This window comes from Bos mutus, chromosome 6 (assembly GCF_027580195.1).
Source record: "Bos mutus isolate GX-2022 chromosome 6, NWIPB_WYAK_1.1, whole genome shotgun sequence".
Lineage (NCBI taxonomy): Eukaryota > Metazoa > Chordata > Mammalia > Artiodactyla > Bovidae > Bos > Bos mutus.
The window spans coordinates 94,151,486-94,177,897 of NC_091622.1; the positions used below are offsets into that span (position 1 = coordinate 94,151,486).

General features: G+C 38.3%; 1 long non-coding RNA gene across 1 annotated transcript in view; it reads right to left on the minus strand.

Moving 5' to 3' along the window:
- Nucleotides 1–26,195, minus strand: part of LOC138988318 (uncharacterized) — a 39,445-nt gene extending 13,250 nt beyond the window's left edge. The window contains exon 1 of the long non-coding RNA XR_011464628.1: nt 26,059–26,195. This is a non-coding gene — a long non-coding RNA (uncharacterized lncRNA). The remainder of the gene's footprint in view (nt 1–26,058) is intronic.
- Nucleotides 26,196–26,412: the final 217 nt, after the last annotated feature.

Consider the following 26,412-nt stretch of genomic DNA (forward strand, 5'->3'; position numbering starts at 1 on the left):
CAGCAGCAGCATTGATGACAAGGAAAGAGATTTCTAATATTCTTCTCATCCACTTTCATACATATATACTAAGATTCCAGCTATGCGTCTCACAGCATTGCTTACGTATTATAAGAAAGATCTACACCACTCAGCTAAGCATAATATATGTATATATGAACACAAGAAAGAATCAGCAAATAACAGAATATTGATATATTGCTTCAAAGTATAACTGACATGACAGAGAAACCTATAAAATCAATACAACTCCAGTATTTCACATTTTTTATTATACTGGTGAAATATATAAAACCATATATGCAATAAAGGTAGAAACCAGTAAGTGTCACAACAATGTCTGGAACCAAACACTTGAGATAGTCTGCCCTCTAAAGAGAACTATCATGTTGAATGCCACGCGTTTGTCACTTAACAACAAGAGTCTATGATGCAGCTGGTACATTGATATGCCACCTGCAACTGCTTGTCAAAAGCTCTAGTATGTACAGCTTGTAAATAGCATCATTCAGAGTATAATGTACAAAACTTTTATATGGAAGCAGTGAGGGAAAACAACTCACAGCTATTATACTAAGTCAAGATTAATTCAGCCCCATCATTTTTACATTTTTCACTTTGAAATAATTATAGATTCACAAAGAGTTACAAACATAGTGAAGAGGTTCCCATCCACCCAGTTCCTTTGAATGATTACATCTTATGTAACAATAGAAAAATATGAAAAACAGAACATTCATTTTGATACAATATGTCTGTACCACTTTATTACAAGTGCCTTTTAAAAAGTGTATTACAGATGCAGATTCTTAGAGCTACCACAAGGTTCCATCACCACAACCATCTTACACGAGATTTCTTTAGTCACACCCTTCTCCCTCTTCCAGCTCATGTCTAACCCCTGCTGCTAAGTCACTTCAGTCGTGTCCAACTCTGTGACCCCACAGACGGCAGCCTACCAGGCTCCCCCTTCCCTGGGATTCTCCAGGCAAGAACACTGGAGTGGGTTGCCATTTCCTTCTCTAATGCATGAAAGTGAAAGTGAAGTCGCTCAGTAGTATCCGACTCTTAGCAACCCCATGCAGCCTACCAGGCTCCTCCATCCATGGGATTTTCCAGGCAGGTGCCATTGCCTTCTCCATGTCTAACCCCTAGCAACCTCTAATCTCTTCTCCATCTTTACAATTTTGTCATTGTGATTTACTCAATCACTTTTAACTTTAGTTCCTTGGGCATTTGTAAATGTGCATTTCTAAAGTAATGACATTTTCAAAAGTATTTCAGAACCAAGCATCACAGCTCTCAAACCTTGAGAAGGTGACAATGTTAGGTGAATTTGCCTGCAGCTTATCTAGTTTTGGTAATTTTTAAAACAATAAACTCACTCAAAATGTCAGTTGAAAATGTTGACAGTGGTAACTACTGTACTAACTAGATATACATCCTCTTATTCAGTGACCAAATATTTTTATCGACAGATATAACTTCCATGATGAATGGATTCTATTATATCTCACTTACTAATCTATTTCCTCCAAAGACTAACCATTTATACATGCAAATCAAACATGTGTTTAGCAACTACTATGCACCTGGTGCATAATAGCTCAGACAGTAAAGAATCCACTCATATTGTAGGATCCCTGGGTTGGGAAGATCCCCTGGAGGAGGGAGGGCATGGCTACCCACTCCATTATTCTTGCTGGAAAATCCCATGGACAGAGGAGCCTGGCGAGCTACAGACCACGAGGTCGCAAACAGTCAACAGGACTGAGTGACTAAGCACAGCACAAGCACCTAATGCTGCTTTAATATTGTAGGAAGAAATGTATAGTCTTGAGGAATCTAAGATACAGATGAAGGTATTTTTAAATGTCCTATTGTTATATTGTATTTCTCTAGCCTCGTTCGTCTAGTCAAGGCTATGGTTTTTCCTGTGGTCATGTATGGATGTGAGAGTTGGACTGTGAAGAAGGCTGAGCGCCAAAGAGTTGATGCTTTTAAACTGTGGTGTTGGAGAAGACTCTTGAGAGTCCCTTGGACTGCAAGGAGATCCAACCAGTCAATTCTAAAGGAGATCAGCCCTGGGATTTCTTTGGAGGGAATGATGCTAAAGCTGAAACTCAAGTACTTTGGCCACCTCATGAGAAGAGTTGACTTATTGGAAAAGACTCTGATGCTGGGAGGGATTGGGGGCAGGAGGAGAAGGGGACAACAGAGGATGAGATGGCTGGATGGCATCACTAACTCGATGGACGTGAGTCTGAGTGAACTCCAGGAGTTGGTGATGGACAGGGAGGCCTGGCGTGCTGCTATTCATGGGGTCGCAAAGAGTCGGACATGACTGAGCTACTGATCTGATCTGATCTGATCTGATTTATGAGCACAAAGTGACGACTTCAAAATTATTGTTATATAACTGCTCATTTTAAATATTACAATGCCATGGTTCCTGAGTGGCTGATAAAATCAAAGGATGCCATGAATGCAAGCAGAAGTCTCTATTTGCTTCTGTTCATTAACTAAAGCTTAGACTATTTGCGTCCTGATTTGGACCCAAGTTCTATTCCAATTATCACTGGATTTGTAGTTCAATTAAACCTTGATAGGCTGATCCAGGGATGCATTCAATCATCCAGCACAGAAAGCTGAACTCATTTTTGCACATTCAGTACCAGATAATCCAGATTTTCTCCATGTTAATAGATATTTGGGCATGGAGAGAAAACTGCATCAATCTGTATTGGCCATATTAGTACAAAGTAACCAGTGCCAGGACTCATTTCCTATGTAGAACTGGTGTATAAGGAAGTAAGTAACTATGAAACAAATGGGCTACTCAGAACAGAGGCAATATGTTGCTTTTGTAAGTGAAAAATTATACATAATAATGACCGTGGCATGTATGTGTTTGCTTTAATTGATGAGTACATTTATGAATTAATGTACATTGTAAGGAAGTTATTGGAAATATTCAGTAAATGAAATGGTATTATAAGATATTGAGGTATGTTTTGTTGATATTGTTGTTTCTTTTGTATTTGTTTCTTTGTGTTTTTTTTTCTTCCAAAGATAATCTCTACAAAATAGTAGTTGAAAATATATAATTTATGTTGATAGACAAGCTTTTGATGTCCAGCTCTCATATTTATCACTTGTGTGGCCTTGAACAAGTATTCTCATTTGTAAAATTTAACACTGTTATCTCTGTTTTAGAGTGGTTATAAGAGTTAATTAGATTTTATTATGAATACTTAGCACAATACCTGGCATGGTGTAAGAGTTCAATACATGTTGGTGGCTCTTATTTTACTTATTATTATAAAGAGCACAGACAAATATTTTGAGAAAAGTCTTAAAATTGATCAGAATGTAGCCTCCATTAACAGTCACAATTCTCTTTTTAGAACTTCTGTAATACTAATAATACCAATGAATATCTTAGTTTATTTGAGATCTTAGTAACTCAGTCATGTCCTGCTCTTTGTGACCTGTTGAACTGTAGCCTATCAGGCTTCTCTGTCCAGGAGATTCTCCAGGCAAGAGTACTGGAGTGGGTTGCCATGCCCTTCTCCATTTTCTCCCAATTCCCCAGTAGTTTATCTGTAATTAAAGATAATGGCCAAAGAAAGGCATCCCATTTCACTTTCTCAAAGCCAACTAAAAAAAATAAAGAGGATGGAAAACAGAGGGGGAAACAACTGCAGGAAAATTTAAAAAGCACAGAGAAACCATAGACTATGACTCAGTGCAGTTCAGTTCAGTTGTTCAGCCATGTTCTGCTCTTTGCAACCCCATGGACTGCAGCACACCAGGCCTCCCTGTTCATCACCAACTCCTGGAGTTTACTAATGTCCAGTGAGTTGGTGATGCCATCCAATCATCTCATTGTCTGTCGTCTCCTTCTCCTCCTGACTTCAATCTTTCCCAGCATCAGGGTCTTTTCAAATGAATCAGTTCTTCGCATTAGGTGGCCAAAGTATTGGAGTTTCAGCTTCAACATCAGTCCTTCCAGTGAATATTCAGGACTAATTTCCTTTAGGATGGACTGGGTGGATCTCCTTGCAGTTCAAGGGACTCTCAAGAGTCTTCTCCAACACCACAGTTCAAAAGTATCAATTCTTCGGTGCTCAGCTTTCTTTACAGTCCAACTCTCACATCCATACATGACTACTGGAAAAACCATAGCTTTGACTAGACGGACCTTTGTTGGCAAAGTAATGTCTCTGCTTCTTAATATGCTATCTTGATTGGTCATAACTTTCCTTCCAAGGAGTAAGTGTCTTTTAATTTCATGGCTGCAATCACCATCTGCAATGATTTTGGAGCCCAAAAAAATAAAGTCTGACACTGTTTCTACTGTTTCCCCATCTATTTCCCATGAAGTGATGGGACCAGATGCCATGATTTTCGTTTTCTGAATGTTGAGCCTTAAGCCAACTTTTTCACTCTCTTTTTTCACTTTCATCAAGAGGCTCTTTAGTTCTTCTTCACTTTCTGCCATAAGGATGGTGTCATCTGCATATCTGACGTTATTGATATTTCTCCCAGCAATCTTGATTCCAGCTTGTGCTTCTTCCAGCCCAGCAATTTTCATGATGCACTCTGCATGTAAGTTAATAAGCAGGGTGACAATATATAGCCTTGACGTACTCCTTTTCCTATTTGAAACCAGTCTGTTGTTCCATGTCCAGTTCTAACTGTTGCTTCCTGACCTGCATATAAGTTTCTCAAGAGGCAGATCAGGTGATCTGGTATTCCCATCTCTTGAAGAATTTTCCACAGTTTGTTGTGATCCACACAGTAGATCTTAGACTATGACTGCTGCTGCTGCTGCTAAGTCACTTGAGTCATGTCCGACTCTGTGTGACCCCATAGATGGCAGCCCACCAGGCTCCCCCATCCCTGGGATTCTCCAGGCAAGAACACTGGAGTGGGTTTCCATTCCCTTCTCCAATGCATGAAAGTGAAAAGTGAAGGTGAAGTTGCTCAGTCGTGTCTGACCCTCAGCAACCTCATGGACTGCAGCCTTCCAGACTCCTCCGTTCATGGGATTTTCCAGGCAAAAGTACTGGAGTGGGGTACCATTGCCTTCTCTGAGATTATGACTAAGAGATATCAAATCCAATGGAATTAATAGCAAATTTAAAAGGTTTCTGAAAGGATGTTGACAGCTAATGACCTTTCATATGCAGTCTCCCTATAATTAGCCAGGCCTGAAGAGCTCAAACCATGACCATACTTGCAGTAAGAATTAAGAGACTGAACAAGTACAAGCTTCACCATAGCCCTTTTCATACTAGAGAAACAGAAAGAAAAGGCAGAATGAAGAATCAAGGAAACACCATGATAGCCTCAGCAGAAGCAGATTGCAAGTATAGAAGGAGAGGCTGTGGGTGGCCGCCAACGGACTACTAGGCACTTAAATAAAGGCTATTATGTATTAAATTCATATCTTGAAGTTCTAATTCCCAATCTGACTACATTTGAAGATAGAACCTTTAGTGAGGTAATTAAAGTTAAATGAGATTATAAGGGTGGGATCCTAAGACTGTTGTCCTTATAAAAAGAGGGACACAAAGGATGTTCATGCACAAACAGTAGGCATATAGTGAGAAGATAGGTATCTGCAAATCCCAAGAGAAAGGTATTGGTAGAAATCAAACCTGCTTACACTTTGATGGATTTCTATTCCCCAGAGTTGTGAGAAATGGATTTCTGTTAAGTCACCCAATCTATGATATTCTGTTACATTCTCAATAGCCAAATTTGGAACAATTCGAATAAAAAAATAATGACAATGTTTAATTAAAATCTGTAGAATAAAATAAATATCCATAAGTCTTATTAATATAAATAAGTAATTGAGTAAATAAATGAAGTAGAAACTCTTTTTTACAAAGAGTTTCAATGAATAAATGTAGAAGTACTGAGGGGAATGTAGAATTATCATTAGGTAAACACCACAGTTATAATTGAATCAAGCAAAATCCACCCATGGATAAAGAAGGCCGTGGATGAAAGTTTGAGAAGAAATGGAATATTTGCATAACCTCAAATATCTCTCCCAAGATATTTATCAGTTTCCAAGGGAACATAGTAAACCTAGAACGTAGTAAACATTGGAAAAACCTAGCAAACACCACATAAGCCGTGTGACTGAAGTTTATAGCACTAGCTATAATGCATACATTATAAAAATAATTTTCCCCTTGGTATACTGCAGTGAAAAGGATACATCACTTCTGCAGTTTTCTTGCCAAAATATAAAACCTCATTCTAATCATGAGAAAACATCAGAATTACAAAATAACTAACCATGAGATGAAAAGTACCAAGTCACAATAGAAGTGGAAAGACTCAGGAACTGTCACAGCTTAGAGAAGATGAAGGATGCAGCAACTATATGTAACTTGGGATCCTAACTGGATTATTAAAGTGAAAAGGAGTATAACGGGGAAACTAATATTTGAATGAGTCTTTAGTTCAGCTGATAAGAGCTTGCTAATGTTAATTTCCTGGTTTGATCATTGAACTATGGTTTAACATCATGGGAATCTGAAATGCACTGACATCCTCAAGGATGGTGTTGGTTTGATCACTAAGTCATGTCTGAGTCTTTTGAGACACCATGGACTGTAGCCTGCCAGGCTCCTCTGTCCATGGGATTCTCAAGGCATGAATACTGGAGTGGATTGCCATTTCCTTCTCTAGGGAGTCTTCCTGACCCAGGGATCAAACCTAAGTCTCCTGCATTGCAGGCAGATTCTTTACCATTTGAGCCACCAGAAATCTAAGTGGAGGGTGTGTATGAATTCTTTGTATTAGATTTGCAACTTTTCTGTAAGTTTAAAGTTATTTCAAAATAAAAAGGTTTTATTATAGAACAGTAGGTAGATGTATTTCTAGACATTTATCTTTGAAGTTCAATAAAATAACACAGTCACTTCCTTAACAACTAATCTCTCACAATTCTACTGTAAAGACATGCTATTATTCTCAAAGTAAAATCATACATAGATATATATTATATATTCACTTGCTAGGTTTAAAGGTACTAACCAAAAGCAATGTTAAAAATACCATCTTGTTTTTCTAAAACTGAAAGAAGTTACCATACTTATCTCATGCTTTTTCCTATCAAAGAGAAGATTTACTATGAAACTTGAAAAAAAGTAACTATTTTATGTTACTTTAGAACAAAGAAATAATTAGCTATCTTTTAAAAGAGCAAAATTCTTGCCCAGAAATAAAAGAAAAATTGCCCCAATAAACCCTTTATTGACAATGTATCCTATACAGCCCCATAAATGCATGTAAACTGATACCAATCAGGATTTTTCCAATGGGATACTCTGAACCTAATGAAAGAATGAAGTAGATCTGTACATTTTAAAATCAAAATCCATTGTAAAATAAAAAACAAGTCACAGTAGTGAGTATTTTACATTGCAATCTGTACTTTAAAACCTCTATAACTTATATCTGAATCTTATAAAATATCTATAACTTATAAGTTAATCTTCATAACTTATATAAGATATATATATATAGTTTTTTTGGGGGGTGACAGTTTTCTCAAAGAATCCCCAAGAAAATTTCGATAGTGGATGTTTCTAGAGAGTAGAGCTAGGGGATGGAGTCATTTTTTATATACTGCATTGCAGGAGACCCAGGTTTAATCCCTGGATGCAGAAAGTGCCTTGGAGAGGTAAATGGCAACCCACTCCAGTATTCTTGCCTGGAAAATCCCATGAACAGAAGAGACTGTCAAGCTACAGTCCATGGGGTTGCAAAGAGTCAGACACAACTGAGCATACATTAATTGAAAAGGTCTTTGCTGTTTCACAATAGGAATGTAAAAAAAATGATATTGGTAACCAGAAATAAAGTTGAACAGTGTGTATCATGGGATATAAATGTATCATGGAATATAATATAATGTGGTCACCATGACTTAATTTGATTAGTTTGGGATCCTAGCTTAAAACAAAATGTGTTGGAATCAAACCTCAGTGAAGCTTAGAAGAAAGCTGAAATCTGGTTGGCAGATAGTAGTCACTCATTCACCTATTCAATAAATACTTATTGAGTACCTACTGTATTACAAGCTTTTCTACAAGAGGAAACACTGCAAAACACAAGTACCTGTTGTCATGTAGATTACACTCTAGTGGAGGGAGGATGTTTTCATAGGAAAGAAACATAAAATTATTTTATATAATGTTAAGCACTCTGAAGAAAATAAAACAAGGTTCTAGGTTAAACAGTATGGTCAGGAAAGACCTCTTGAATTGAGTGACTTTTGAATTGAGATATGAAAATATGGAGGAGTATTCCCAGGAAAGTAATCAGCTAGTGATAATGGCCCTACATACGAGTTAAAGGGATCTAACTTGATGAAGGCATCAGAAGGCCACTGTGACTAGAATTTAGGTAGAGGAAAGCTGGGTAAAAAAAATAAAAAAAATAAAATGCCTTTATCCAATTGACGTCTGTGACTTGATTTTAGTTATATTTGAATAAAAATATTTATTGTATTTATTCTTATCTATGGAGAAGGCAATGGCACCCCACTCCAGTACTCTTGCCTGGAAAATCCCATGGATGGAGGAGCCTGGCGGGCTGCAGTCCATGGGGTCGCTAAGAGTTGGACACGACTGAGCGACTTCACTTTCACTTTTCACTTTCATGCATTGGAGAAGGAAAGGGCAACCCACTCCAGTGTTCTTGCCTGGAGAATCCCAGGGACGGGGGCACCGGGTGGGCTGCCGTCTATGGGGTCACACAGAGTCGGACATGACTAAAGCAACTTAGCAGCAGCAGCAGCAGCAGCAGCAGCAGCATGAATCGTTATGGGCTTTCCTGATGATCCAGCAGGTAAAGAATCTGCCTTCAGTGAAGGAGACACAGGAGATGCAAGTGCAATGCCTGGGTCAGGAACATCCCTCGAAGGAGGAAATGGCAACACACTCCAGTATTCTTGCCTGGAAAATCCCCTGGACCAAGGAGCCTGGTGGGCTACAGTCCAAAGGGTAGCAAAGAGTCAGACACAACTGAGCACAATACCATTCATTCATTCATTCATTCATTCATGTTTGTTCTCCTTTAAAAGTATAAAGCTGAAGTTACTGTGGATATTCTTAATATGCTTTGGGGAATTCACCTGTTAGTCACTGAGAAAGATGGTTTTGCATAATTGCAGTACATCTCTATTCAGGTATGAAGAAAGCTATATATATGAGTGGAAAGTCATTAAAACAACCCATTAGAGGATCTGGGAAACTGATGGAACTGGGAGATCCATTGGCAAGATGAACTGCCAACAGAATAGGGTAGGTTCTGCTTGGACTACAGTTCTCTTCTTGAAGGAGTGTTTTCTTATAAGTTGAAATTTATGAGATGTATGTGTCAACAAGGCTCTGGCTGCATCCCTCTAAAAGCTGAATACTTGAAAGATAGCCTAGGAATAGTATCAATGTGAATGTAGCGTTTGCCAACTTAAATCTCACCATTGAATAAACAGATGGAGAGAAAAATTATTGAACGGTATAAATGTCACCTTCACTTTTTAGATACAAGCAAAGAAATGTGTGCCTGCTTGCTTAGAAGATTTTTGCTGGACAGATGTATGCTCAGATCCAGCCTATTTATTAGAGAACAGTCTCAGCTCTCATTTTCAATTTTAATCACTGTGTCAATTTTAAAAGGGCAGTTCTCATTATATAAACATTTGGAAGTTATAAAGCTGAAAGGTCAGGGTGTAGACAAGGCAAAGATAACATGCCACCAGCTGGCATACACTTCCATGTGCAAAACTTTTCTCCCAGTAAGCTCAACCCTCAGATATGAATGTCCTAGAACATAGGAATCATTGCCTACCAGTTTCTATTTCTCCAGCAACATGATTTTACTTGTATATGGAGAATTACATGTATCTCTCTATCCAAGGATTATGGAAAATGGAATTCTGCAATTAAACTTCATAACAATTTCACAGTTTGATTCAGTCAAACATCTTTATGTAGAATAATAATCATAATTGTCACTGTTTCAGTCATTTTGGTCTCTCAGTCATGTCCAACTCTTTGCGACCACATGGACTGGAGCCTGCCAGGCTTCCCTGTCCATCACCAACTCCCAGAGCTTTCTCAAACTCATGTCCATTGAGTTGGTGATGCCATCCAACTGTCTAATCCTCTGTCATCCCCTTCTCCTCCTGCCTTCAATCTTTCCCAGTATCAGGATATTTTCCAATGAGTCAGTTCTTCGCATCAGGTGGCCAAAACATTGGAGCTTCTGCTTCAGCATCAGTCCTTCCAATAAATAGTCAGGACTTATTTCCTTTAGGATGGACTGGTTGGATCTCTTTGCAATCCAAGGGACTCTCAAGAGTCTTATCCAACACCACAGTTAAAAAGCATCAATTCTTCGGTGCTCAGCTTTCTTTATAGTCCAACTCTCACATCTATATATAACTACTGGAAAAAACATAACTTTGACAACGGACATTTGTCAATAGTTTATTTAGCAACAATTACGTAACAATCGTTCTGTCTGTGTTATCTCATTTAATTCCTGCCACATCTCTGTGAGGTGGGTATTTTCATCATCAACATACAGAAATAGAAATTAAAATTTACAGAGATTAACCAATTTTCTCAGCTATTGTACAACATGTGTGTGGTAGATCTAATACTTTAGCCCAGGCTTTTGCAACTTCAACTCGATGACATTAGCCTCTGTACTACTTCATCCCCTTTAATAAGTACCACTTAGCTGAGGGTTTTATTCAAGATGCAGTAACATTTGTATTATAGGACTCAAGAAATCCTAAAATACCCAAAGCACAAAGGAAGCATCACAAATCTTTGACATCTCATTTACCTAAAAGGTATAATGTAACCTGAGAACTTCAAAATGTACTGGCTGGACCCTTAAATATAGCAGAATGAAGTTTATTTTTTTTTTCTAATTTCTTTTTTTAATTCATGAAAAATAATAAATATTTAAAACACATAAAATCTGAAAATAAAAGCACACTTGCAAATTTCTATAATATCTGGACCAAAATGCAGAAGAAAAATGAGATTTGATCAATTTTTTAATAATTTTCTTAAAGTTAAGCAGCATTATGGCAAGTGACCTATACAAATATCTCTTGTTGATAGACACAAGAACCATGGGTGTATGTGTATTACATGATGAAATGGATGAGACCCTGTTACAGCCCTTGTGTGAGAGCAAGGAATGTAAAGGGAAGTGAAACTAGAGGAGCAAGTGTGTTGATTAAGTATTTGTATGAACATCATGCTTGCCTGGGGAGCCACTAGTGGGTAAAACAGGATCAAGGAGAAAAAGCATAAAGTGGTTGTCTGGTAGCAACACAGAGAGCTATGACCTAAAGACTTCCTCAACAACCCTCTTAAACACTAACAACAACAATAACTGTGACAAGAAAGTTGTCCCTAGGGCAAGGAAATAGCAAATTATTGAGTACATTTGCAATAGTAATTCTATGAAGAAGCTGACTGGTTTATTTCACTACCTCCATTTATCCCCACATGATTCTTTAACAAACAATTAGCTTCATTCAAAATAAGAAGAAGAAAAGCTATTAAGTTTAATTAGGTCCCATTTGTTTATTTTTGCTCATGTTTCCTTTGCCTCAGAGACAGATCCAAGGAAATATTGGTATGATTTATATGAGAGTATTCTGCATAGCAAAGGAAACTATCATCAAAATGATGATGTCTAACTTACTGAAGGGAAAAAATATTTGCACATCATGTCAACATTTGATATTAAAATTAAACATTAAATATTATATTTAATATTCATATGGGGGTAATATTAAAATATATGTGGTTTCTAGAACGCAATATAAAAAATAGTAACCTTATTTAAAAATGAGAAGACCTGAACAATCTTCCAAAGAAGACATACAGATGGCCAATAGGCACATGAAAAGATGCTCAACATTGCTAATCATCAGAAAAATGCAAATCAAATCCACACTGAGATATCACCTCACACCAGTCAGAATGGCTATCATCAAAAAGTCTACAAATAACAAATGTTTACACGGATGTGGAGAAAAGGGAACTCTGGTACACTGTTGGTAGGAATGTAAATTGATGCAATCACTGTGGAACAGTATGGAGGCTCTTCATAAAACTAAAATTAGAACTACACTGTGATCCAGCAATTCCACACCTAGGTGTATGTCTGGAGAAAATGAAAACACTAATTCAAAAGATAAATGCACCCCAATTTTCACGGCAGCATTATTTACAACAGCCAAGATATGAAAGCAGCTTGAGTCCACCAACAGATGAATGGATAAAAATCTTGTGGGTATGTGTGTGTATATTTATATATATATATGTAATGCATACATACACACACAATAGAATACTTCTCAGCCAAAAAAAGAAGGAAATTTTGCCAATTGCACCAACATTGATGGACCTGGGGGGTATTATGCCTAGTGAAATGTCAGAGAAAGGCAAATACTCTATATTATTAGGTATATGTGGAATCTAAAAAAATAAAACAACTGAATGACTATAACAAAACAGAAACTGCCTTACAGATATAGAGAACAGACTAACAATTACAAGTAGGGAAAGGGAAGGCAGGAAGGGCATCATAAAGGCAGAAAAAGTATTTGAATAATAGACATCTAGAAATAGATACAGTAAAACATGTAGAAGACCTTCACACCAAAAAAGGAGTAAGAGGAATTAAAGAAGATTTAATATATGCAAGGCTATTCCATGATGAAGGTGTGGAAGATTCAGTATTGTAAAAATATCTATTTGATCCATCAGATCAGATCAGATCAGTCACTCAGTCGTGTCCTACTCTTTGCGACCCCATGAATCCCAGCATGCTAGGCCTCCCTGTCCATCACCAACTCCCGGGGTTCATTCAGACTCACATCCATCGAGTCAGTGATGCCATCCAGCCATCTCATCCTCTGTCGTCCCCTTCTCCTCTTGCCCCTAATCCCTCCCAGCATCAGAGTCTTTTCCAATGAGTCAACTCTTCGCATGAGGTGGCCAAAGTACTGGAGTTTCAGCTTTAGCATAATTCCTTCCAAAAAAATCCCAGGGCTGATCTCCTTTAGAACGGACTGGTTGGTTCTCCTTGCAGTCCAAGGGACTCTCAAGAGTCTTCTCCAACACCACAGTTCAAAAGCATCAATTCAATTTTTTTACTCAAAAAAAAAAAAAAAAAAAAAGCATCAATTCTTCGGCGCTCAGCCTTCTTCACAGTCCAACTTTCACATCCATACATGACCACAGGAAAAACCATAGCCTTGACTAGACGGACCTTTGTTGGCAAAGTAATGTCTCTGCTTTTGAATATGCTATCTAGGTTGGTCATAACTTTCCTTCCAAGGAGTAAGCCTCTTTTAATTTCATGGCCGCAGTCACCATCTGCAGTGATTTTGGAGCCCAGAAAAATAAAGTCTGACACTGTTTCCACTGTTTCCCCATCTATTTCCCATGAAGTGGTGGGACCAGATGCCATGATCTTCGTTTTCTGAATGTTGAGCTTTAAGCCAACTTTTTCACTCTCCACTTTCACCGTCATCAAAAGGCTTTTTAGTTCCTCTTCACTTTCTGCCATAAGGGTGGTGTCATCTGCATATCTGAGGTTATTGATATTTCTCCCGGCAATTTTGATTCCAGCTTGTGTTTCTTCCAGTCCAGCGTTTCTCATGATGTACTCTGCATAGAAGTTAAATAAACAGGGTGACAATATACAGCCTTGACGTACTCCTTTTCCTATTTGGAACCAGTCTGTTGTTCCATGTCCAGTTCTAACTGTTGCTTCCTGACCTGCATACAAATTTCTCAAGGGGCAGATCAGGTGGTCTGGTATTCCCATCTCTTTCAGAATTTTCCAGTTTATTGTGATCCACACAGTCAAAGGCTTTGGCATAGTCAATAAAGCAGAAATAGATGTTTTTCTGGAACTCTCTTGCTTTTTCCATGATCCAGCAGATGTTGGCAATTTTATCTCTGGTTCCTCTGCCTTTTCTAAAACCAGCTTGAACATCAGGAAGTTCACGGTTCACATATTGCTGAAGCCTGGCTTGGAGAATTTTGAGCATTACTTTACTAGCGTGTGAGATGAGTACAATTGTGCGGTAGTGTGATCCATAGATTTAATTTCTTGAACTGAGTGAAAATTGACAAGATGGTGATAAAATAGTTAAGGAAATTTAAAGGCCCAAGAATAGCCAAAGCATTCTTGAAGAAGAACAAAGCTGAAAGTTGCAGTGCTATATATCAAGATACAGTACAAAGCTCTAATAATTAGGAAAATATTATAATAAGACAAGGAAGAGGAAACAGATCAATGAAACAGAATTGAAAGTAGAGAAAGCATCATTTCATTTTATGATCTGGATGTCTATTTAATGCATTGCTGAAAAGATGCTTTTTCAATAAATGTGCTAGAAAATTGAATGTTTTTATTAAAAAGTGAATAATGACCACAACATCATTTACACACAAAAAATATAGTCAAAAGCTAACTGTTGAAACAATGCAGATGACTTTGGAAAACATTTTCATGACATTATTTCCTAGGGCAGGCAAATAAACACAAAAAGTATTAACCATAAAGAAAAAGTAATAAATTAGACTATATCATAATTAAAAACTTATTTCCATGAAAAGACACCATTGAAAGAGTAAAAACAGTAGAATATATTTGAAATATATATATATTAAACAAATAATTACTATCCAGAATATATAAAGAACATCAAAAAATCAATATGAAAAATGTGTACAATGGAATACAGTAGAAGGGGAAATATGCAAAATACTTGGAGACACTTTACAAAAGAGAACATCCAAGTGGCCAATAAACATACAAACTGCATTCAATTCTCAATAACATTCAAGTTATAAATATAATGTAATTAACTTTACATCCACTAGGATGGCTAAAATATGAAAGACTTTTTCATGGAGCAGTTGGAGCTACCATTGCTGATGAAACTGTAAATTTATATAAGAACATTGGAAATTTGTTTGATGAAATTGACTAAAACTGAGCATACGTGCACCATATGACCTAGTAATCGCAGTCCTAGGTATCAGTTCAGTTCAGTCCCTCAGTCGTGTCCGACTCTTTGCAACCCCATGAATCGCAGCACACCAGGCCTCCCTGTCCATCACCAACTCCCGGAGATCACTCAGACTCACGTCCATCGAGTCAGTGATGCCATCCAGCCATCTCATCCTCTGTCGTCCCCTTCTCCTCCTTCCCCCAATCCCTCCCAGCATCAGAGTCTTTTCCAATGAGTTAACTCTTCACATAAGGTAGCCAAAGTACTGGAGTTTCAGCTTTAGTGTCATTCCTTCCAAAGATATCCCAGGACTGATCTCCTTCAGAATGGACTGGTTGGATCTCCTTACAGTCTAAGGGACTCTCAAGAGTCTTCTCCAACACCACAGTTCAAAAGCATCAATTCTTTGGCGCTCAGCTTTCTTCACAGTCCAACTCTCACATCCATACATGACCACAGGAAAAACCATAGCCTTGACTAGACGGGCCTTTGTTGGCAAAGTAATGTCTCTGCTTTTGAATATGCTATCTAGGTTGGTCATAACTTTCCTTCCGAGGAGTAAGCATCTTTTAATTTCATGGCTGCAGTCACCATTTGCAGTGATTTTGGAGCCCAAAAAATAAAGTCCTAGGTATAAACCCAAGCAAAAGGTATGAATCTAGTGTTTACCAAAAGACACATGCAACCATGTTTGTGACATCTCTCTATATAATAACCCCATCAACTAATGTCCATCTATTGTAGGATGGGTAGATAAATCATGGTGCATTCATACAATGGAAAACTAAATAAGAATGAACAATCCATAGCCTTAAGAATGAGAAAGATGAATCCCACAAACAAAATACTGAACAAAATAAGCCAGTTACAAACGACTATCTAGTGTATGATTCAACTTATACTCAATTCAATCCAGGGAACTACCTAAGGTTTAAAAGTGAGGGTAGTGGTTATGCTTGACACCATGGAGGAGAGGATGGAAGGGGACAGATGTCATTCTGAGTCCTCTAAGAAGCAGGTGCTGAGACAGATTAAGACAGCAATAAATTTCTTAACAAGTAACAGTTGAAAAATACAAGTGGGTGAAAGCCTTATTGAGAAATGACTGTCTCTGTACCCTGTGCTGCTCTGACATCTGTGCAAGAAAACAAAATGGAGCAAAAAAATCCTCCAAGTATAACACAGGCTAGAGAAAGTCTCAGCCAATCCAATGGGAAGTTCCACAAAATGATTGTCAAATATAGGAGTTCTATCATTACACTGGGGCTTCCCTGATGGCTCAGACAGTAAAGAATCTGCCTGCAGTGCAAGAGACACAGGTTTGACCCCTGGGTCAGGAAGATTCCCTGGAAAAAGAAATGGCTACCCACACCAGTATTCTTGCCTGGAAAATTCCAGGGACAGAGGAGCCTGGAGGGTTACAGTCCATGGGATAGCAAAAGAGTTGGGCATGACTGAGCAACTAACACTTTCACTTTCATCAATACCTTGGCTAGAAGTGGTCAGGCTGTAACAACCCCCTGGACTTGTTTACTAGCCGAGGTTGCCCTAGAAGACCTGAGCCTCAGTGGCCACATGAAAGAGCTGCAGCTCAGGGCAGTCAGCTTGTTGACACTGCAGGCGGCTGAAAAGCAAGTCTTTTCTCGAGGACAGACATTGGCCACACCTCCACGGCTGCCAGGGCAGAAGAGTAGCTTCTGAGCTGCTAAAAATGTCTCTTTTCTTTACTCCAATTCAGTTTATTCCTCAAATGAGGTCACTTTGTGAAAATGGTTTGAGCTGTGCACTCATGATTTGTGTATTTTCTTAGCATATTGTGCTTTAATAAAAGAATTTACCTAAAAAAATCACTCTAATCTTTTAATGTTTGTCATAATATTTTATTTTTGCTTGGGCTAGTTCTGGCTTATGGCCTGTGGTTTTGTTCAGCCCCAGATCTAAGAATGGTTTTTAAATATATAAAAGGTTGTAAAACATGCCCTCCTTCCCCTATAAACACACACAAGGATATGTGTGAGAGAACACGTGTGGCTCACAGACTAAAATACTTACTAACTGGTCTTCTACATAAGAAGTTTTCCCATTTCTGCTTCAGAGAGTTCTTCTAGAACTAACATATCATGGGATTAGTAAGTCAATTATCTAAAGTTCAGCATGCCTTTAATTTCTTTTCTCCCAAGTAAAATTTTATTTTATTTATTTTAAAATGGTATTATAGTGTATTAATCTTTGTTCTACCTTTTATCTGCAAATAAATACTCTATGTCTAGAAGAAAGCTGATTTTAAAAAAAACAGTAAGTTTCTGTATATTGGGATTATAAGTAACTTGGAAAAAAAACTCCTTAGGACTTTTTTTTAGTTACATGATTTATATGAAATATGACCATCCCATGCCACAGTTTTAGAAATCAGAATGATATCACATAGTCACACAACCCCCCACCACCCCACCCCACGCACACACAATGTTTAATGTAATAAGATACGGAGCTTACTGGGTGATCTTTTTAAATGCTGCTTTTCTTAGTCCTGGATATCCACAGAAAACAGCAACATGTGATGAAATGGCATAATGTGATTTATAAGAAAATAGTTCATCACATGCTGGACTTGTTGTGCTGTTTTCTCAGCAAGAATCACATGAACTCTGCAAGTTGCCACAAACCACAAATGCATCTTCAACTTTAAAAAGATATTAAAGCTCACCTGACACATGCGATTCTTTCTTGCCAAATATCTTTCGACCCAAACTGCGTTCACAGAGGCTCTTTACCTTCCTCATAAAAACACCCAGAAATATCAAATGCGTGGTAGAGTCACAAGTAAGGGACCTTCCCTAGGACTTTTTTGTGCCCTCTCATCTATGGAGAATTTACCATGAACTTGACAGAACTCTAATTCTCACTTCTTCCAAACCTCTTGCATAAGGGCACATTAGAAATATATATATATATATATATATATATATATATTAGCCATATAATCAAAAATCTTCGTGTTAAAACATTTTATGTTTGTCCTTGAGAAAATTAGGCATTACTATCAAGTCTTCATTCCTTTTTTGTAACATGAAATGAAAAGGTTTAGACGATTTGCCTTCATTTTCTATTGCTGTAAAACCAACACTACAAACATATGGACTTAAACACAGCATTACTTTGCCAACAAAGGTCCGTCTAGTCAAGGCTATGGTTTTTCCGGTGGTCATGTATGGATGTGAGAGTTGGACTGTGAAGAAGGCTGAGCGCTGAAGAATTGATGCTTTTGAACTGTGGTGTTGGAGAAGACTCTTGAGAGTCCCTTGGACTGCAAGGAGATCCAACCAGTCCATTCTAAAGGAGATCAGTCCTGGGTGTTCTTTGGAAGGAATGATGCTAAAGCTGAAACTCCAGTACTTTGGCCACCTCATGCGAAGAGTTAACTCGTTGGAAAAGACTCTGATGCTGGGAGGGATTGGGGGCAGGAGGAGAAGGGGACGACAGAGGATGAGATGGCTGGATGGCATCACTGACTCGATGGACGTGAATCTGAGTGAACCCCAGGAGTTGGTGATGGACAGGGAGGCCCTGGGGTGCTGCAATTCATGGGGTCGCAAAAAGTCGGACACAACTGAGTGACTCAACTGAACTGAAACACAACACAAATACTCTCACTTTCTGTGGATTGCACATGATTGGGTTCTCTGTTCAGTGCTTCACCAGATAAAACCCAGGTTTCAGCTACATTTATAATTTTCATCTGGGGTTTAGGCTCCAGCCGTAAAGAATCTGCCTGCAATGCAGGAGATGTAGAAAATGAGAGTTCCATCCCTGGGTCGAGAAGATCCCCTGAAGGAGGAACTGGCAACCCACTCCAGTAATCTTGCCTGGAAAATCCCATGAGCAGAGAAGGCTGGTGGGCTACAGTCCATGGGGTCACAAAGAGTCAGACAGGACCGAGTGACTAAACACGAGCGTGCAGAAAGCTCACGAGCTGTTGGCAGAATGTATGTCCTTGCTCTTGCTGTACTGAGTCTTTTGTTTTCCTATTACTGTAGGTGTAGGACCACCCTTTTTTGTTAATTGGAATATAATTGCTGTATGATGTTGTATTAGTGTCTGCTGTACCATGAAGTGAATAGCTATATATATACATGGACCACCCCCTCTCCACCGGCTTTGACCTCCATTTCTCCCATCCCACCCATCTAAGTCAACACAGAGCACTGAGCTGAGCTCCCTGTACTGGAAGCTGCTCTCTACTAGCTATCTATTTCACATGTGGTAGTGTATTTATATCAAACCTAATCTCCCAATTCATCCTGCCTTCCACTTCCCCTGCCCCATGTTCGCACATCCATTTTCTACCTCTGTATCTCTATTCCTGCCCTGCAATTAGGTTCATCTGTACCATTTTTGTCGATTCCACATATGTGTATTGATATACAACATTTGCTTTATTGTTTCTGACTTACTTCACTCTGGATGATAGACTCTAAGCCCATCCACATCTCTACAAATGACCCACTTTCATTTCTTTTCATGGCTAATATTCCATTATATATATATATGTCCCACATCTTCTTTATCCTTTCGTCTATCAGTGGACAACCATTCAATATCTAGAAGCTGCCACATTCCCTGACATCTGGTCATCTGCAAAGCCAGCAATGGAAAAATCTCCCTCACATCAAATCTTTCTCTTGCTCTAAACTTCTGAATTCCTCTTTGCTCCATCTATGCACCCATACTGTTTAAGGGGTTTGTCTGATTAGGTCTGGCCCACCAAGATAATCTCACTTTCTTAAAGTCAACAGTGCTACATAACACAATCTAATTATATACATAAAATCTACAAGATTCACAGTTCCAGTGATAATATACAAAAATGTACACTGGGGTGGAGATCTCAGAAGCCATTTTAGAATTCTGTCTACTAGGGTTGCTTTAGGGATTCCCTGGTGGCTCAGACGGTAAAGCGTCTACCCACAATGCGGAAGACCCGGGTTCGATCCCTGGCTTGGAAAGATCCCCTGGAGAAGGAAATGGCAACCCACTCCAGTATTCTTGCCTAGAAAATCCCATGGATGGAGGATGGAGGATGCCTACAGTCCATGGGGTGGCAAAGAGTTGGATACAACTGAGCAACTTCATGGAGGTTTCATGGAGGGTTGCTTTAAGGGTTAAATAAGATAACATGGCGGAGAAGGCGATGGCACCCCACTCCAGTACTCTTGCCTGGAAAATCCCATGGACAGAGGAGCCTGGTAGGCTGCAGTCCATGGGTCGCTAAGAGTCGGACATGACTGAAGCAACTTAGCAGTAGAAACAAGATAACATGGAAAAACACTTATCTGAATATCCAGCCCTTAATAGAGGCCTAACAAACTGATTTATCCTGATTATGATACTGTGGAGAAGGAAAGAAAATGAACTACTAACTAGTCAGATGAACCACAGGAAATCACCACTTCTATAGATCAATAATAATATATCAGCAATTTCATATTGTCCTATTTACCATATCTACTCAATAGCACATTTCACAAAACATTGAATAAACACCTCTAGGTGATTTTTAGTCCATAATTTATTCATTTTCTTCTTTCATTCATTCATCCGTAGCAATGTAGAGCTTACAGAAAAGAACAAGGTAACCATCCCTAAACCTTTTAAAACCTTAGGATCTAGTGGATTTGAGTCCTTATAGATTTTAACAGTGCAGTTGATATTAAACAAAGCTGCTTCTGACAGAGCTAAAAGAAGCAACACATATAGCAATTTCATGCGTCTAACCTCACATTGTTTATAATCCCATGACAAAAACAAATGGAAACGATAAATTTAGAAGAAGCTCTGTACTACACAGGCTCTGTGACAAATGGAGTTTATAGTCTTGGCAAGCAGCCCCCAAGGTTTTCCAGCATTAGCTGGCATCTTAGTTTGGAAATACCTTTCTTAGTTTCTCAGCAACAGTTAAGATATGACAAACAATCCCAGTGTCTCCTTTTTTGGCTTCAAATAAAATAGCATAAGCATATTTAAACATCTATCTTCTGGCTTCTAAAAATCCTCTTTCTCATGAGCACTTAATTCATAGCTCAGTACACCTTACAAGAGTCTCCCAAGGAGAGTTGTCCAAACTTTCCTGGAAACTTTAAAGCTTCCTTTGTAATATGATTCAGAATTCTGTTCTTTCCCAGTCTGTTTTCCATTATTTCATTGGTCAGGATGTGGGAAATATTTGCTGCAGATAAGACTCATCTTTTTACTTTGCCAATGGCAACTTGTTTGACTTATACTGTAATGTAAAGACAGCTCTCAAATTATTATTAACTTCATTGTGTTGATATCATTACAATAAAGCATATGATAGAAGATGTTTTAGACACAATCTCCTCTAATTCTCATCCTCATCATACTTTGAATTCTTTTTTATTGTTATAATTAACACACAATATGATATTAGTTTCAAATTTCACTTTGAATTCTTTTTGCAATATCCTCAAGCAGTTGCCATGCAACCTCTTCTTGAACACTGAGATAAAGAAATCACTAGCAAAGAAGTATTGCTCACACTTTTTATTCTTAACTTCCAAGCTGAAAAAAAAAAAAAATAGTGTATTACAGTTTTCATTGCTGAACTTACAGTCTTTTGTGTTGGGATTGTGGATAAGCAAAAATAGACCTCCCTACCCTCCCCAGATACATGTAGATTAGATTAAATCTCAAACTTAATTAGCCAAGGACACAAATAATTAACAGAAGCAAGATTGACCAAACAAGTCAGAAACAGATGTAATTTATCTTAATGTGACTTTTTCTGGGCCTCCAGTTTTCAAAAAGACAGAAGCTAACAACAGTTTGAGCAGGGCAGAATAGTGCCTGGTCTGAGAAAACAGTCTGATTTTTCTTACCACAAGCTTTCTTAAAAATTATTTATTTGTTTCCTTTCAGCTCTGCAAGTGGTTGTGCGTTTGTGGACCTTGCTGTGCAATACTGTGTCTAGTACAGTAGTACATTATCTTTATTTCAAGCCTAGGAAGTCTAGAAGACAGCATAAAAGCAATGGTCATGTAGCTGGTATTACACTCTGTGATTGTCTTAAAAGCATATTACAAAACTCCAAATTTCTATGAGCATACCCTGACCATCCCCGCACTGAAGTTTCTCTTTATTAACTATTTACAAATAAATCACTCACATCAGGTGAATTATCTGCATCACTTTTCTAATGGAAATCATCTTTAAGATTATGTGTTCAAAACAGTTCTTTCTTCTGTAGATTTGCTTATTTTCCCAACATTTCTTTTCATATTAATGACATCGTTATTATTCTGACCTCCCAAGTGGCTCCAACGGTAAAGAATCTGCCTGCAATGCAGGAGACCAGGGTTTGATCCTTGGATCGGGAAGCTCCCCGGAGATGGAAATGGCTACTCACTCCAGTATTTTTGCCTGGAGAATTCCGTGGACAGAAGAGCCTGGAGGGCTACAGTCCATAGGGTCGCACAGAGTCAGATACAACTTGAGCAGCTAACACTAACATCCAAGTTAAATTCATCAAACTGACTTCTTCTTAAATCCCAAATCAAAGTTGTCATTAAGTTGAGATATCTTGGCTAGCTATTTTCTGTCCACAACTGCTGACACAGTTTAAATTTATATTTTATCTTGCTGTCATAGCCTAGTATATTGAGTCTACTCCATCACAAAAAGCAAAAAACAGCATTTTTTCCCCCATGCCACTTCCTTGGTCAAGAATCTGCAATGAATCATTCATTTTCCATAGTATCAGGAAGTATGACCAAAATATTATTTAACACTTTCTGCATGAAGGGTCAAAAGATCTGATCTGTTTCTTATTATGGAACATTTTTATGTTTAATGTCATCATGTTTGTTTCCTTTATAGCCTTTCCACAGCTTGAAATGACACATTTCTTTGTTTAATGATGTATTTATTATTTATTTAATTAAACTGTAAACCTCGCAAAGGCAAGAGCCAGGCTTTTTTATTCACTGTGTATCTTGTGCCTACTATAGGTTATTGTATGCTCAAGCTGAAGCTCCAATACTTTGTCTACCTGATGCGAAGAGCTGACTCTTTGGAAAAGACCCTGATATTGGGAAAGATTGAAGGAAGGAGAAGGGGACAACAGACGATGAGATGGTTGGATGGCATCACAGACTCAATAGACATGAGTTTGAGCAAGCTTCTGGAGATGGAGAAGGACAGAGAAACCTGGCGTGCTGCAATACATGAGGTCGCAAAGAGCTGGACATGACTGAGCGATGGGACACTAGGCAAATATAATGAAATAATGCCATTAACAGGAACATGGCTGGACCTAGAGATTATCATAGTGAGTGCAGTAAGTCAGACAGAGAAGGAGAAATATCATATGACATCCCTTATATGTGAACTCTGAAAAGAAACAATACAAATGAACTTATTTACAAAACAGAAACAGACTCCCAGACTTAGAGATTGAATTTCTGGTTACCAGGGGGAAAGTTAGGGAGAAAGGTAGTTAGGGAGTTTGGGATTGACATGTATACTTCTATATTTAAAATGGATAATCAACAAAGTCCGACTATATAGCACAGGGAACTCTGCTCAATGTTATCTGGAATCCTAGATGGAAGGGGAGTCTGGGAGAGAATGGATATATGTATATGTATGGCTGAGTGCCTTTGCTGTCCACCTGAATCTGTCACAACATTGTTAACTATCAGTTCAGTTCAGTCACTCAATCATGTCTGACTCTTTGCGATCCCATGGACTCCAGCACACCAGGATTCCCTGTCCATCATCAACTCCTGGAGCCTGCTCAGACTCACGTCTTTCAAGTGGGTGATGCCATCCAACCATCTCATCCTCTGTCGTCCCCTTCTCCTCCCACCTTCAGCCTTTCCCAGCATCAAGGTCTTTTCCAATGGGTTAGTTCTTCACATCAGGTGGCCAAGTATTGGGGCTTCAGCTTCAGCATCAGTCCTTCCAGTGAATAGTCAGGACTGATTTCCTTTAGGATGGGCTGGTTGTATCTCCTTGCTGTCCAAGGGACTCTCAAGAGTCTTCTCCAACACCACAGTTCAAAAGCATAAATTCTTCGGTGCTCAGCTTTCTTTATTATCCAACTCTCACATCCATACATCACTACTGCAAAAACCATAGCTTTGACTAGATAGACCTTTACTGGCAAAGTAATGTCTCTGCTTTTTAATATGCTATCTATTTAATACAATTGACTGTACTCCAATATAAACTAAAAAGTTTTTTAAAAGGCAAATAGAAGGTGCTCAATAAACACTTACTGATTTAATGGAGAAAGGAAGTAAGGACAAAAGGAAGGGAAAGAGGAGGAAGGAATTATTCTCCTGGTCTCCTCACTTGAGCACACCACCTATTTCCTTCTCCACCCCCATTTCATATATATACTTCTAGATAATTCATTGCCTTTTTTTTTTTTCACTACATCTCTTCCCTCTATAGCTCCCTACTTTTTCTGCACATCAAATCTTGTCACAGGACAAGTCACATCTCATCTCAGCTTCTCCTGATTCTATGTACCTTCCAACCAGAGACATGTCTCATATTTAATGAAAAGTTAAGTATCCATCTAATTTTAAGCACCTGGTTACATATTTTCTTACACCGCCATATAATCATTGAATATTTGGTATTGTTTCTGCAAATAGACTACCTTTCCAGTTGTTTGTCCTCTCCCTGTCTGCTATCAGAGTCTTTCACCACTCTTTCTCCTCTCTACTCTGCATTATGTTAATCTATATTTCCCAGACTCCCTACTCTCAGCTTCCCAGTAAGTTTAGCATTGAGAGAAACTCATGGAAGTTTAGGGGGAGGAGAAGCTGGGGTGTTTCTGTTTCCAGAGACTATTCTTACAGGTACTGTATTTTATCCATGGCTTATCTCTTGCTAGGCAGCCACTGCTGTGGTTCTACCTTCTTCAGATGCCCTTGTTTCTGGGTTCTAGTAATATCATCTCTCCCTTTGTTTTACTCTCCATTGGGAAAGTAAGGGCTTCCTGCTGTACCTAATTTCTGGGTTACTCCAATCAAAACCAGTTCAGCTGTTCTTCTATTCATGTATCAGAAATTCCTTTTATCGACTTTCTTGTGTTTGAAGGACTTCAAATAATTTCTTTTTTTCTGGCAGGACCCTGACCAATGTGCCTTCTTTAACTATTTTCTAGGATATGAAATTTTCCTATATCCTTCCATAGCGGGTCTTGTAAAGTTGCTTATGTATGTTCATTGTTTTTTTTTAATGAGCTTTACATGCTTTTATTAGAAACAGTCACCTGGAAAATATTCCACTGTTTTCTATAAACAAGATTCAAATAGTGTATTCCCCCAGTTCTTGAAGGAATGTCATTTAGCTTTCTTCTGGGGTAAATAAAGGTGAGATGATTTTGACTAGCTCACAAACATCAAGGAAAATAAGTGTGTTCTCTGTGTTTAACATTACACATAAAATAGGCTTTTCACTTTCCCTCATTTTGTGTACTGAGTCACATCCCGATCATCTATAGAAAAAGTGTTATTAATAGCTAAGACTCTAAAGGCAAGAATTAAACTGTGATTAAAGTTGCAGTGTGTGCTCTTAAGTTCAATTCAATCTATGTGTCAATTAATAAACAAGATCCATTTAAATTACTTTACCCCTTTCACTAGAAATGAAACAAAGCTATACTTCCTCAAACATCTTTTAAAGGAATCTTTTTTTTCATGCTTCATCCACTACTGATTGAATCACATGAGACTATTTCCCACTGTCTTCTACTTTTGTAAAAGGACAGTATAGTTCATGACTGAGTATAAAATAGAGGTGTAAAATCTCAACATAAAGTAAAACAAGGCTCTAAAAGATTGGAAAAAAAGAAAAACAAGCAAAAAACAAACAACCTAAAAAGCAAGATAAGGCTCTAAAAAGACTGGAAAGACTGGTGGAAAGATACTCACCCCACGGCTGCTCAGGACTAGAAGTGTAGTCTTAATTAAATCAGTGAAATGCTTAGTTTCCCTTCATGCTCCTTATTTTCAACATTCAGGAATGGGCTGGATTAAATGATCTGTTAAGACTCCAGCTGAAAAGATAGATTTAAACAAACAAAAAGCAGAACTGGTGACACCTCTCTTTTGATTCCAATACAAAAGCAGTCACACAGCCTTTGTGAATCAAGGAGTATTGACGTAGGAATACATAATAGGAGAGGCCAACAAAATATTTTTCATTTTTGAACCAGTCCTTTCACAGACAATGAGACACTGAATAAACTGAGAAGCAATCGCATTTTGCTTGGCAATAGGTAAACA